Source organism: Plectropomus leopardus, chromosome 5, assembly GCF_026936395.1.
Source record: "Plectropomus leopardus strain MGB_pleo_1.0 chromosome 5, ASM2693639v1, whole genome shotgun sequence".
Classification (NCBI taxonomy): Eukaryota; Metazoa; Chordata; class Actinopteri; order Perciformes; family Serranidae; genus Plectropomus; species Plectropomus leopardus.
Window position 1 is genome coordinate 24,848,768 of NC_142180.1, and position 11,199 is coordinate 24,859,966.

General features: G+C 40.0%; 1 long non-coding RNA gene across 1 annotated transcript in view; it reads left to right on the forward strand.

The window, feature by feature from the left end:
- Nucleotides 1-10,696, forward strand: part of LOC148189580 (uncharacterized) — a 46,332-nt gene extending 35,636 nt beyond the window's left edge. Inside the window, exon 4 of the long non-coding RNA XR_015776543.1 lies at nucleotides 10,579-10,696. This is a non-coding gene — a long non-coding RNA (uncharacterized LOC148189580). The remainder of the gene's footprint in view (nucleotides 1-10,578) is intronic.
- The last annotated feature ends 503 nt before the right edge of the window (nucleotides 10,697-11,199 follow it).

Sequence of the window (11,199 nt, forward strand, 5' to 3'; positions counted from 1 at the left end):
GGAATTGCTATAATGACGCATCATTTAGCGTGCTGTACTCCTGCTCCGGCAGGACACCAGTCCAGAGCTCCATTATTCGCCTTTCCCACTTCCTCCCCCTGCTGTGGACCCAGACAAAGGACAAGAACAAAGGCCGTGTGTGGGTGCAAGTTATTATCCTGAAGGCTGTCATGCAGCTAAGATTAGGAGCCCGCCCTCTGGGCCGGAAAGACACATTGATGATGATGTCATTTCTGCACTCCTGTACCGCCATATTCCTACAGAGATCTGATTTATAGGACTTATGCTTTCTGGTTCTAGATTGTTATTTACCTTAAAGTCATAATGACAAACACATCTTCATACTGTATGTGCCAAAACACCATAAAACAAAACCGTCATTTATTTTCATACTCTCCACCTGCACTGTTTGTCAGCCCATTCCAGATATTTACTTGTTAAAAAAACAAAAATAAAGCAACATGCCACCAGATAAAGAGGTTTTTAATTGTTTTTTTTTTTTTATTATAAACTCTAAAATAAGGTTTTATCTATTCAGTTTATGGGACTGGTTGTTATCACGTTTGTTGTTGCTGTTGGAGCGAGGACTGTGTAAAATAATCGACGTAATCACAATGAAGCCACCCATTGGTTTAGTGACTCCTGTTTCGAAGCCTCAAGATTGGCGTTTTTGCCGTCGCCATCTAGGTTGTTTAGAGACAGAACAAGTAAGAACCTGCGTGGTTGAAAAGTGAAATCAAAGTGGAAGTGCCAAAAATACTTGAGGTTGACTCTAAAACAGAGTCAATCCCCATACAGACCCCCATGTTAAAATGCCCAACTTTAAAGCAGAAATAAACATGTTTACAGCCAGGTGCAAAAAAGTTTTTGTCTCTATAGCTAATTCCAACATTTATGACATTTATACACCTAAGTTATACTTAGGGTACTTAAGTTATACTTATACTTAATTTAGGGTGTGACTGCTCGAGTGACTACAGTCTGTGAGGAAGTTCCCCCCGCGCTCCTCCACAGCTCCAACCTCTCGTCCAAATTATGGTCACTTCTGGCTCCAAAACAAGAAAACAAGATGGCGACTTCAGTCTTGAGGCTTCATAACAGGAGTCCACAAACCAATAGGTGAGATCATGGTAGCTAAATTCATTATTTTATGCAGTCTGTAAACCAAAAGTGACCATATTTGGATAAGAGGGCGAAGATAACCCTAATGCTAGCTGCTAGTTTGACTAGCATGGTGCATTTAAAGGTTAACCATGACAATGCTCAAGCTAATTTTTACTAAAGAAAAATCAGCTCAAAACCTTAACACAAACTGCAGGCTACTTTTTTTTAAAAAAATGGATATCCTATTCCTGAGAGGGTCTTTAAGTACAATCAAGCACTGTACAAGCCTTTTTTAGGCCACTGAAATGTTACAGTTAACCTTCATAAACTGAATACACACTGAAATAGCGACGGCTACGATTACGCCTATATTTTGTCAATTTTGGGTTGTTATAGTGACTTACTAACAGATGGCATCTAACTGCCACTCAAAGTGTCCACGCCCTTAATTATATTCGTAACTTTAAGCCTTAACAACAGTTAAAAAGAAATTCATCCCCCGTACAATTGTCATGATTGTTGAAATTAAATATAGAGAACAAATAGTTTTTCTTATCTGGCTTTTAACATGTTTATGCTTCTGTAAAGCACTTTTAATGTGGGCATTTCTGGGGACTGACATGCTTTTGGAGTCAGCCTCAAGTGGCCGTTAGAGGAACTACAGCTTTTGGCACTTCCATGTTGCTTCAGTTTTCAGCCCAGGAGGATGCCGCTTGTGTTTGAGGTATTTTATTAATTTAATTAATTTAATTAATGGAGAATTTCCCACATCCTCAGTAAAAGTAGCAATGAAGAACGAAACAGTAGTTCAGCAACATCTATAAGATTTTAATTACAAATTTACTTGCATTTAAAAAGAGAAGGAGAGAAAAAGACAAAGTCAAAAGTAGAAGACGATGTTAAACAGCTGATTCTCATTAAAAAGTTGTAACATTTTGGCAACTTGAATCATCTTCTTCAGTCTCTGCTGCATAACTGTGCCTTGGCACAGTGCAATAATGTGATACTTAGGGAAATTGTTACCTAGGGACAAAAAGTTTGTGGCACTCGGGCTCTTTCTGGCTCCCAGGTGGTAGAATATGCTGGTGGAAACATCAGCCTCCGCATACACACCATCTGTCTCGAATTCACATCTCTCCCCTCTGGAAAGAAACACAGAACTACAGCAAACTCCCTGCAGCTGCAAGGACAAATAAGTAGTCACACGCTGGTAGTCTGGCTCGCAGAAATAACACATAGTGGATGAGTAACTGATGTACTGACTTATTTGTTGGGTTTGTACTTTGCCTCGTTTCATTCTGTGCAAGTTACGCAGCGTTACCTACTTATTATACTGCATGAAGAATACAATATAATAGGTGGTGCATATAAGGTATCGACTGCAGTCTTGACTCTCTGAAATGTGGACTGACACTTTTCTTGTGCTGCTTTCAGATGCCTATTTAAACCTCTGAACCTTGAGTGGTGTGATTCCTCTCAAAAATATGGGACATTGCTTGGTAATAGATGTTTCACAAATTAGTTGATTTAGAAAATTATTTTAAAAAAAAGACTTGGGGAGAAATGTTGAGGGGAAAAAAGAAAAAGCCAAGGAAAACCTCTATTTATAATTATCAGAATTACATATTTAAAATTATGTTACAAAGTTATTATAATTTTAAGCATTTTGCCAGTGATTTTTGTGTTTTTTTTTTCTTTCTTTTCATTTCTTTTTGACTTTTAAATGTTTTTTTTTCAGGTAATTAGTTGTACTTTTAACTAATTTCTTTTCTTGCTAATTTTTGGGCCATTTCTTCTGTCATTGCTCATCGCCTTCTTCCCATGTTTTGAAAGAAATCTCACCTATTTGCTCAGGTTTCAAGGGGTTAAAAGAAATAGGAATTTTTGCGACCACTGAACCAAACTCTTGCATAAAAAAAAATCAAATTCAAGTGGTGCTTTTGAGTATTTAAGCCAATTACTGGAAAACAACATCAGCCCAATGACAATCACTTAATAGTACTAATTACTACAATCAAATATGATGCCAACGTATCATAGAAGACGATGCAAACTGTCTTTGTGTGTGCAAAATCTAGATAATTACAGATTAATTAAGATTTTAGAAGTAATCAGGTTATGAAAATGGTTAAAGTTAAACAATACAGTGACAGTAAAATGTGTAACTGGCTGCACAAGACTTCATTTGCGCTTGAAATGCGTTATCTGTTCTTTTTATGTAAATGAAATCTGAATACCGAGTTACAGCGTCTGAGGAGCCACAAGTACATTAAAGTGGTTCACTGAAGAAGTGTCAGGCTTCCTCCTCAGCCTGTAATTGTGCAGGACAGACGAGCAGAGCCACCGCTGAAGAGTTCTCTCAGAGAGCCAGCGTTATCTGCGTTTTCTACATGCACCGCTGAGTGCCATAATTACTTCTATCACATTTCAGGAGCCTGTGCAGCACTCACACGTGGAGAGGTTTACCTCCCCTCAGCAGCTTTGCCAGTCAGTCGCACACGCACGTCATGCAGGCAAATTATGGGAGAACACATGCAGACACGTTTTTTTATTCTGGTGCTATTAATCCCGTCCACTGCCATGTTTTAGTTCCCTAACTATTATCTCCAACGTCACCTGCGTTATTGCTTCTTTTTGTTAATTCAATTTTTGTCTATTTCACCACTCACACTCTGATCATGTTTCAAAGCACGTCGGCCGGTTTCACATCATGACAGTATGGAATGATAACTAATCTGCAGACGCAGTTTTAAGGTAGAAGAAGGTAGAAGGTAGATTTATTAGTCATTTTTTAAATAAAGTTTAAAGAAAACGAAATTACATTTGTCCTTGATCCTGCTACATCTGATCATTTAAAGTTGTGATCTAAGTTTCCATCAGGAGCTGAAATCTGAGCTGGCTGCAGGAAGATTTTACAAACAATGTGATAACTTCTTACTATCAACTGACCATTTGCTAAACTCCTCCTCCAGAACAGCATCGTCTAATCAAAGCTTGGCAACAGTGACAAAGCACAGCAGGCCTGTCGATCTTAGGAGTCCTTCACATTAAGAAGAAATGGATCAAAAACGCAAGAGCAAAGGCAAAAGTATTTGTTATACTAACATAGCCCACTGTCAGCGGCAGTTGTTAGCATTTATGGCTACCTACGGTAGCTTAGGCTGCTGCTTACAGGAACTTTAAAATAAAATAAAATATCATTAACTAACTAACTCATTTTTGGTGTTTTAGTGACACAACAACAACACGACTGAGACATATGCTGCAAAGTGAAGAGACTACAGACAGACAAATCACGATGTGAAGTATATACATACGTGTGTGTGTATATATGTATGTGTGTGTGTGTGTGTGTGTACATGAGTCATTTGATTTGATGATGATAGGTGGCATTGTTTAAGTAGAAAAAAGTTCAATAGATATTTTTTTAAAAAAAGCAACAACAGCAAAAAAGCGTTTTTGCCTTGTACCTTCACTTGGTAGTATTGCTGTGCATCGAGGAAGCCAAGTCCGGATGCTATCATGCCTCATTTCTGCTGTGTGGTTCGGCTTGACTTGACTCACTTTTGGTACCAGATACATTTCTCAGTTTAATTTTCCTTTGCAAATTTCTTAGCTGATCGTCATAGCAACGCCACATGAAACATTATCTTTAACATGACACACTGTGTGTTTTCTCTTGCTAAACCCCAAGGAAGTGCACTGGGCTTTGAAGCCAATTTTTGTACTCCATCACGTGATGTGACGTGGCCCAAACAGACTTTTGCCCGGACGTATGGAAATCAGTGGGTACATTTTTGGAGCATCATAACTTAACGCAAATTGCTTATTTCATTCTCAGAATTTGATCTGGTCAGTCCAATAGAATTACAAAAGTCTTTTATCCCTTTCAAGTCAGCAGACACTTAACCAGAAGTTGGCTGCTCGAGGGGCCGCACTGTGCGGAAGCAATGCCGATTATACAGGAAATTTTATAATGGGCAGTTCAATGTTATTTGACTTGAAGCACCAATGAAGAACTTTCGGGGTACTGCCTCCAGCACTGTATCCAGGTCTGTGTTTACACTGATAGATGGATCCTTTCATCAGCAAGCAAACAGAGGGATTTCTGCAAATTATCTTTTGACCACGCTGTGGTTTTCCAGGCTGCCTTTTTATTAAACACACACTTGTAAACACTCCCTTTTTTACACATCGACACACTCGCTCCCCCACCATCACTCCAGACAAACTGGGTTGCTCCCTGCAGAGTACTACAACTAGGATTTTTTAAGGTATTTTACAGACTGAACTGCTGCTCTAAACCAGACCAGACCAGCCGACGTATTCCCTCGGGGGGGTGGGCCGCACCAAGACAATTCTCAATTTAGAAGGGCCAAGCTGCTGACCTGATCTGGATCTCATATCTCGGCAGCCTCTCCCCCGGCTACAAATATATGTGTGTGTTCTTTTCCATTTGATTTGGTGTCAGCGGTCAGGGACGATAATGGGGTAAACAGCGTATAGCTCACTGAGTGTCTGGCCGACTGGAAAAATAACTTTTTTGTAAACTTTGCCGTTAAGTATTTGCGTGGGAAGAGTGAGGTGAAGAAGACTTAAGATACATTTCTGTGAATAACTCTGTGTGTGTGTGTGTGTGTGTGTGTGTGTGTGTGTGTGTGTGTGTTATGCTGTAACATTGAGCCCCAAAGGAGATAAGACAAGATGATCGGCAGTCTTTGTCTTCCTTTAGCTTTGTGCTCCATTAGATGAAGTGATCAGAGTGGCACCACGCAGAGTGACAAAGACAAGAAGAAAAGAAAGAAACACAAAAAAGAGACAGAAAGAGACACAAAAGGCTTGTGTGATGCACAAAGACACCACAGCTGCAGAACAAAACTCAGTTGCCTGTTATATGTTAATACAGCGGACATGTTTGAGCTGTTAGGAACAACTGATGGTTTATTGATCAAATCACTTCAATCTCCGATTATCACATCAGACTTTCCGGGCCTTAAATGAAGTGAAATAGTCGTCCACAGTTCTGGACTTAAAAGTCAAGAAGCCCTGGATCAGACTCTGTCTTTAAATTCAGCTCATTACCTAAATAACCTCCTTTAAATATCCATTAAAACTCTGTTTTCTGCTAAATTTGCCTTTCTGCATCAGACTTTCTGTTTTCAGTTAATTTGGGACATTTTGTATGGCTCAAAACACTTTCAAATTATATCGGTTATTTACAGTATTTCTTTTTACTTCTATGAAGCACCTAATTAAATGTAATCCTAATAGAGGTTTATATTGTCTATTTTAAATCTTTCTTTAATTTTGCGATATTAGAAAGATGTGTAAATAGAATTTACTGAATTGTAAATGATTTTGTTTTGTAAGATAATCATTGTTTAAAAAATCAAACAAAACAGGACTACGTAATTTGATACTGGACGCCGAGTCCAGAAAGTAGCCCCGACGCGTGCTAAGGTGCGAGGGCCCGTTCATTGCTGCTTGCAGCTTTGATTAATTCATTTATTTCTGATTTTTTCAGTTTCAGTCTTCCATACTGGTTAGGCTGCTGCATGTCAATGAAAAATTTCAATCAAATTGAATTTTTTAAATTCCTTTTTAGGATTGCTTCCATTTCCCCGTCCCCCATTAAAAGAACATAGGGACAACCAACCCCATCGTGTGTGACTGACTACCAAACTCATGATGGGGATGATTGTCACAAGTGCACAAGACATATTTGACAGTCCATATATTTTGAATGAAATAAGCTTAAAGAGAGTAAGGTCACTCTATTCATACTTGACATTTAAGGCTTCCATTACACATTGAAGGGGAATCTATTAGGGATACAGTTTTTGGGGGGTTCAAATGAGAGTAAAAAGTGTGGTGACCAACCCTGTTCTCCCGTTCTAGCTAAACACTTTTCTTTATTTTTATTCTAATTTATGTCCAATTACAGTTTTTTCCAAGAAATTTACCAACCTCAGAAATTCAGTATTTGGGATTTTCAACTTTAATTTCATAGATTATTCCTCGTCCAAGTTAAAAAAAATCTTCTCCTTTGGTGAAAATAAAAATCAAAAAGAAATGAAGGCAGTTTGATACAAGTTTCACAGTGCAGCATAAGACACTTGAATTATGAATATTAAGTAACTCCACCACATCAAACTCTCTGAGCTCCCTCCTCCTCCTCCTCCTCCTCCTCCTCCTCCTCCTCCTCCTCCGCCCGGCACAGCTTCGTGGCTCTGGTGTACAGTACACAGCGAGAGGGATGTGATGTGTTCTGGCTGCGCCGCCGCCGCCGCGGGACCAGAGCAGTCTTTAGTGCTTAATGACCTGCCTGTATGGCAGAGATTTAGAGACACATTCAGAAGTAGAGCCGCAACAGGGAACCCGCTGCTCCAATTCATCTTCATTTTAATTGGGAACATTTTGTGTTGCTCCCTCCTCTACATTATTAAACCAAAGCCCTACAGCAATTCCTCAAAAACTCATTTATGCACAAGGTGCAGTCCGAACCAGGTGCTGCTGAGGACATGTTTTTTCCCCCTCTTTTTCATCTTGTTATTTGTTAGCTGTTTGTCCATTTTCATCATCAATGCCATCATGTTTCTCATCACCATGTTCTGCAGCTGAATTATTAGCTGTGTCTCCAACAACAAACAATAAACCAATAAGCGTAATGGTTACAGAGCGTAAAAAGAGGAAAACAGCAACATTACTTTAGATTTCATTACTTGATAAAAGAAATTCTACCTAACGGTTTTCAGTAATGACAGACACTGAGCTTCTTGTCAAACCAGGTCAAGATCTTGAAGGATTTATTGATTATTTTATCATTTATTGATGCTCAGCACTCAGACTGCTGCCCCCTCTGAGTTGAGCAATGTGTGTGAAACAGCACACAGTGAGGGTACAAAGGGCCAGCTGCTGCCGCAAATGCTGGAGCTGTTTTGGGAAAGCGAGTGGTGATTCATGCTGGCAAATTGATTCATTTCTTCTGCTGATAAGCACCTTTTTTTCTTTGTGCCCATATGCTGCGATGGCTTTGAAAAGACCCGCTGAAAAACGCATCTCCCTTTCCACAGTGAAAAGGTACAGGGTGGGCGCACAATAACAGCAACATCTTACAATATACAGTGATGCAATCCAGTTCAACATCACAAACCGCAGCTTTGGCAATCACAGCGCAGTTAAATCTGCATCTTTCTGAACATGAACAGCCGCACTTTGCCACAGGTGCTTTGTATTGGGAGTCTTTGTGTTCTGCTGGTGTTTACATTATTGCAGCTATTTTAGACTCTAATCTTGACGGGTTATTGTTGTGATTGCGGTGTGTGTGATTGCAGAATCTGTGTGTGCATCTGTATATGTGCAGCGTGTGTTTGATAAGTGCACGGTGGGCGTGTATCTGCTTTGAGGAACATTGGTGGAAATGGAAAAGCTTTGACCGGCTCTTATCAGCAACAGACAGTCCATAGCAACAAACCAGGCAGCAAAATAGGTTTTAAAAAGCCCACTGGCTAACCTGCGCAATACATCTCAGCTCTGCTTCTGCACAGATCACACAAGCTGCTGGACTTTTCCCCCATTGATTCGCACCCATGAGAGGTGAGGAAATGAAAGCTTGGCTTCAGCCGAGATGAGCGGGGTTGATGGGGAACAGCAGCAGCAGCAGTGTCTTCTAAGGGAGTTTGTGGGGATGGCGTTTGAGATTTACATAAACCAATCCCTAATTATCAGGAAAGGCCACCGAGGCCCAGGTTCCCACCTGTTGTCAAATCCACTGATCCTCTCCAGCACAGCCAATATTTAGGAGACTGGCAAACATGGTCCTGGAGGAACAATGATTCAAATGTCAGCCATGCAAAATTGAGTCCGCCCCAAAGCGGAGCCCATTCTGTGAGAGCTCCTGCAGAGGATTTAAGTCAGTTATTAAGGCTTCCTCCATGTGGAAACAAAACAAATGTTTTCTTTCCCTGGATTTGAACCCCTTGAGACCTGAATTGACATTAAATTTTCTTTTGTGCAGTGTTAAGCTGCCTTACACAAGATATTTAAAACCCAAGTAAATTGGTTTGATTTCTTTTGAAAACATAAGGAAAAATGTAGTAAGCAATTTGGAGTTCTCTCAAATTGTAAGAAATGAGTAAAATGTGACAAGAAAATGACTTAATTTTTTTTTTTTTTTTTTTAAAAGAGGAACAATTAAAAAAAATTCAAGGGAAAAATGTCCAGAAAACTACACTTGTAATTGTTTCAACCATAAATTTAATTTTTATTTTTCTTACTTTCTTGTTACTTTTTTTTCTTAACAAATTCTCTGCCAAGTTTTGGGCCATGTCTTGTTGTGTTTCTTACTGTTTTCTGCCCATGCTTTTAAAAGAAGTCAGACTTAGTTTCAGGTTTTAAAGGGTTAATAAGGTGAACATATATGATCAATACTTAGATGATCAGTTTGACCTGCGTTTAGAGTTTCAGTGTGCGACTCTGTGACAGCTGATCGAGATGGCTGACTGCATCAGTTTTTATGCTTTGATACTTAAGACAAAAACATCACACACGTTATCTTTTCATAATCCTCTGCAGCTGATAAGTAAGTCACCCCCAAATAAAAAAAATCATATTTTTCCTCTGACCTGTGGTGCTGTTTATCAGTCTAGATTGTTTTATTGTGAGTTGCCAGGTGTTGGAGATAAAGCCCGTAGAGATGTCTGCCTTCTCGCCGGTGTCATGGAACTAGATGACACTTGGCTTGTGGTGCTTAAAGCACCAGAAAAATGCATTTAAAAAAAAACAGCGGCGTTTCTTTCCAGAAATCACGACCCCTTTACGCATGATTATCCACAGGCCTTGTTGTGAGCAGATTCATGTAGGAACTATTGCTTTCTACTGAACAACTATCAAAACATATCAGAACTCAGTTAGTTTAACGAAAAGCAAATGTCATGCAGCGAACCCAATAACCCAAATAAGCACGTTTATCTGGTGTGCGAACGTTTGTGTTAAATATTACACAGGAAAAAAATATAAACTGACATAGCCGACAAAGCCAGCAATGGAGGTAACCATCTTAGAGTCATACATTAATACTAATCAGAATAACTTTTCCTTTTTTTCCTTATCCTGCCACATTGTGTGATTGCAGCATTAGTGTCCTCCAGAAGATGGATATTCATTTGAATAACGGCAGTATTTTCAGTGTCCCCTCCTACTTGTTATCGTGTTTTGTTTATCCATGGTTAATTGACGGCAGGGATATTGGCTGAAGGTGGGCGGAGCTTCATGAGTAATTTTACTGGTTTCCAGCAACTTGCTTCACTTCTAAGTACAGAAATTGTCCATATATAAGCTATAATGACATTGTGGCAACCTGTTTTCTATGCACGCAGCATTAGTGTCCTCTGCAGGATGGGTATTCACCTGAACTGCTTTTTTTTTTTTTTATCTTGACAGTGTTTTCAGCATCTCCTCTGACTTTATTTTTAGATGCCAGAGCAGGAAAAAAGGTCTTCAGGTCTTCAGGAGTAACAAGGCAGCTTCCCTGCAGACAGAGCTGTGAGACTGAGGCAGAAGGACTGCCGGCGCCCTGTTACTGTCTCAAGAGGTACACACACACACACGCACGCACGCACACGCACACACACACACACACACACACACACACACACACACACACACACACACACACACAGACACTTGAGAATGTCAAGTCATCTGGTTGAGACTGACAGACACCAGGGCCACAGGATCACACTTTCACACTCCTGTGGTGCTCTGACAGCCGCTACAAGCCACAGTGTGCGTGTGTGTTTATGTGCGTGTGTATTACAGTATGAGGCATGCGTCACTCTCTGTCTGTGTAATATTTGTTATGTAAACATGTGTCATGTGGCGTGTACTTTTGTGGTCGGTGGATTCCCGCTAAAAACAAAAACCCCAAATGGTTTCCCGCTCTAGAAAAGCAATTTGTCACTCGACACTAACGAGGAACTACTTTGCTGCCAGCAGGATGAAGGAATCTAGCAGTTTACACAACGGTCATCTGACGGCGTAAAGCCTGAACTGCCCTCAACTGTCAAATGTCCATTTTTAGACTGAATATGGTGA